The sequence below is a fragment of the Chrysemys picta genome, chromosome 2, assembly GCF_011386835.1.
Source record: "Chrysemys picta bellii isolate R12L10 chromosome 2, ASM1138683v2, whole genome shotgun sequence".
Taxonomy (NCBI): Eukaryota; Metazoa; Chordata; order Testudines; family Emydidae; genus Chrysemys; species Chrysemys picta.
Window position 1 is genome coordinate 219,184,153 of NC_088792.1, and position 4,284 is coordinate 219,188,436.

Below are 4,284 nucleotides of genomic sequence, written 5' to 3' on the forward strand. Positions count from 1 at the left end.
TGTAAAATGTTTAGAGACATTAGAGAAATTAACTAAATGAATTGTTCATAATTGTGCTATAATTCATTACGTCCCTTTTATATGGTTCTTTTTTCTGACATTTCATACCTATTTGCTAAGCATTAGTGTATGACAACTAGGGAATGGTGAAGACATACTTAATTTTGTTTCATTTCTTTTGGTTGATTGTGCTATTGCATTGATGACTCTGCATGGCGCAGTTCTCTCTGGGTCTGTTTGCACTTTGGTTACTCAGAGCAGAAATTCACCAGTATTTCTCAAGATTTGTATACCTGTGACTGTGTTACTGCTATGCTACTTGCCAAACAAAGGGGTTTTCCCATCGCCTAGGTATACACTTTTGACACTTTTGTGTCAAGAATTTGATTGAGACCATTACATATACACACCTGAGATCTGAAACATCGACTCTAGAGCTGATCTCTTCTAGTCTATTCTGGTTCTTATACTGTGTTTTGTAGTGTAGGCTCTGCCCAGGGCAAAAGGGGATGTTTTAAATGACAATAGTATGAAATACCTCTATATATGCACCTCTAGATAGTCTATTTTGAATGTAGCATGGAAGACTTTTTTCAGCAGATATTTCAGAAGAACAAAATTATATCTGAAATTGACTTTGAAGCTGTTTTCCCACTGCCTCCATTTTCAAGCCTTCAGCCAATGATCTGACTCCGTGGTTTTCAAACTTTTTTTCTGGGGACCCAGTTGAAGAAAATTGTTGATGCCCATGATCCAATGGAGCTGGGGATGAGAGGTTTGGGTGTGGGAGGGGCTCAGGGCTGGGGCAGAGTGTTGATGAATGGGAGGGGGTCAGGGCTCTGGTCTGGGGCTGGGGATGAGGGCTTTAGGGTGCAGAAGGGGCTCTGTGTTTGGAGGGGCTCAGGGGTGGGGCAGGGAATTGGGGCATGGACTTACCTCTGGCAGCTCCTGGTCAGCAGTGCAGCTAGGGTGCACCGTGGACTGCGCTATGCTCCAGAAGCGGCCAGCAGCAGGTCTGGCTCCTAGGCGGAGGCACATGACTCTAGCCCACAGGCACCGCCCCCCAGATTGCGGAGCCGATGCTCAGGGCGGGAGCAGCACGTGGAGCCCCACGGCCCTCCTGCCTAGAAGCTGGACCCACTGCTGGCCGCTTCCAGGGCAGAGCACGGTGTTGGAAAAGGTAGGCACTAGCCTGCCTTAGCTGGGCAGCACCGCCGACGGGAATTTTAATGTCCTGGTCAGCAGTGCTGACCAGAGCAAGGTGACCCAGCGCCTTACATGCCACGACTCAGTAGTGGGTGCAACCCATGGTTTGAAAAACACTGATCTAACTGTATGTATTTGATGGATTTGACCACATCATTTAAACAGATACTCTTAAAACAACTGTGTTTTTTGCAAAGAGATTCACCCAAACTGTTAAAAATAGCAGAGATGCTAAATTTGTTTTACTCTCATGTCGTCTACATTTGCTGAAAGGTGTCCAAATTTCCCAGTTCCCCATATCAAAGGGCAAGTTCCCCATAGATTCTAAGGCCAGAAGGTACCTTTGTGATCATTTAATCTGACCTCCAGTACAGTACAGCACATAGAACTTCCCCCAAATAATTCCTAGAGCAGATCTTTTAGAAAGACATCCAACTTGATTTAAAAATTGTCACTGTTGGAGCTTCCATTCCAATGCTTGGGAAATTGTTGCAATGGTTAATTACTGTTACCATCAAAAATTTTCACTGTATTTCCAGTCTGAAATGACTCAATCAGATTTAGTAGCAGAATGTGATAGGTGCTGGTGCTTCACATTTACAGTAGCTCTTTTGTGAGATAATTCTTCTTCTTTCCCACAGTTTGCTGTATTCCTGTCTGGGAAGTGTTCCACATGTTGTCATTTCTTCACATTGTAAATGTGGTTTTTAGTTTGTGCTATCTATAGCAAGTAAATAGTCCAGATATGCTTGGATTTGTTTTGAAAACTTCAGTCTGGCCAAAACAATGTCTCTGACATTTAAAAGTGAATTTATGAAACTAAGAGCAGCAGCAGCTGGGATGAGATTCAGTGATGGGAGTATTATCCCTTACCAGCCTCTAGCGCTACAGAATGCTGATTGCTTCAGAAGGAACCATTCCTTACCCATCCTGGCTAATAGACATTAATGGACTTAATCACCATGAATTTATCCAGTTCTCTTTTAAACGTTGTTATAGTCCTAGCCTTCACAACCTCCTCAGGTAAGGAGTTCCACAAGTTGACTACGCTGCGTGAAGAAGAACTTCCTTGTATTTGTTTTAAACCTGCTGCCTATTAATTTCATTTGGTGGTCCCTAGTTCTTGTATTATTGGAATAAGTAAATAACACACACTACAGACAGTCACTTACCCCAAGGGTGCTGTATTTGCTCCTCCTTCACCTGGAGAACTCCCTTCTAAACTCCTTGTTAGCCTGATTATCCTGTGCCTCGTAATCAAAATGTCTTCTTCTTTGGTGACTCTTGTATTTTTGAATGGGTGGGAAAATAGCTTCAGTGTGAAGTTTCTCTGCCAACTTCTGTGCACTCTTCAGAACGTTTTGAAATCCCTCATCTGACTGGTAAGACTGTAGGTATGACTTTGCTTTGTCCAGATGTTCCATTGCTCCAGATATATCAAGGTCAACACCTTGGAGTCTCTTGCTTACAACATTTATTTCAAACAGTATGTCATGCCACAACACTAAGCCCACAGAAATTTGAAGTTATGTATGTTTCTGGTGATTCCATTTCCCTCTGCCACTGTTCTCCCACAAACAGTTCCAGTCATAGCATTATCTTCCATAATGGCAACTATGGCATCATCTATCTTCCCAATTTGGTGTTTGATAGGCTTTATCGCCTCCACTCGACTTTCCCATCGTGTGGCACTCAGTGCTTTCAGTATCAGAGAGGATGTTCCCAGATGTTGCTTCAAAATTTGCCATTGATGAGTTGATGCGGAGAAAAATACATAGATGCTTTGAATTACATTAAAAAATTCAGCAGCCTCACTAGAAGCTGATGCTGCATCACTAACCACCAAGTTCAGTGAATGAGAACTGCATGGGACAAAAAAAGCTCGTGGGTTTAACTCTTGGATCCGTGTCTGCACTCCTCTGTTCTTTCCTTTCATGTCGGCACCATTATTGTAGTCCTGACCTCTTATGTCAGCTATCGCAATTCCCGTATCTTCCAGCTTTTTAAGAAGCTCATTTGTCATACCAGCTCCTGTAGTATCATCAAAGTCAATAAATTCTAGAAAATGCTCTCTGAGAGTCACCATTGCAGGGACATTTTCACTAGGTTCTGTTGTTGTTACAAAACACACCATTCAAGTCATTTGTTCCGTATGGCTGATGTCAGACGTGCAGTCCAGAATAACAGAGTAATATCTTGCTGACTTCAGATCTGCCACAATCTTCTGTTTGACTTTTGTTGCCAGTAACTGTATGATCTCATTTTGAATTGTTTTTCTAAGGTAGTGGTGTGTGTACATTTCTTGGGTGGTGACTCTTCTTAGATGATCCTGGAGTACAGCATCAAACTCAGTCATCAGCTCCACAATATGAAGGAAGTTTCCATTGTTTTGCACGTACAGCTGATCTGAAGTGCCACGCAGTACTAGGTTTTGGGTAGCAAGATTCTCACAATGGCAATGAGCCTTTTCAGAACATTTTCCCAGTAAAGAGATTCTGATGCAATCTTCTCTCTCCACTTTGTCACCATTGGGGATTTCACGCCAGTAATATGTTGGATGGAAACTTCTATTTTCATTGTCTTTGGGGAACATGAAGTTTTTCACTTGCTGTGGCCCATGCAGTACAAGGAAGTCACTCAGGCTACTGCTCAAGTGGGTCGATGGTCCTGGATCATCTAGACTTAAGGAACTAAACTCAGCAGCAGCTGTTTCTTGCGCCTCCACCACACTCTTCTCTGATCTACAATTTTCTTCAGGAATGTGCATGGTTACATCCATTTGAGATGGAGATATGGATGCTGCAGTAGCTGCCAGGTCACCTCCACTCTGACTAACTGGAAGATCAGGCATCTCCTCACCACTCACATCCTCACTGGGGCCGGAAGGCTCACCGTGAGCATGTGTGTCTATGTATCTCAGGAGAGCTCCTTCCTGCTTAGATAGAAAAGCTTCCTTTGCTTTCTTTCTTTTTCTGAATGCTGCCCCAGAGGGGCATTTTCTTCTTTCACTCATGACTGCTGTTCTGTGCCAGCTATAGTGACTCTCAACACTCAGTTGAAGGGGACAAATAAGCAGGC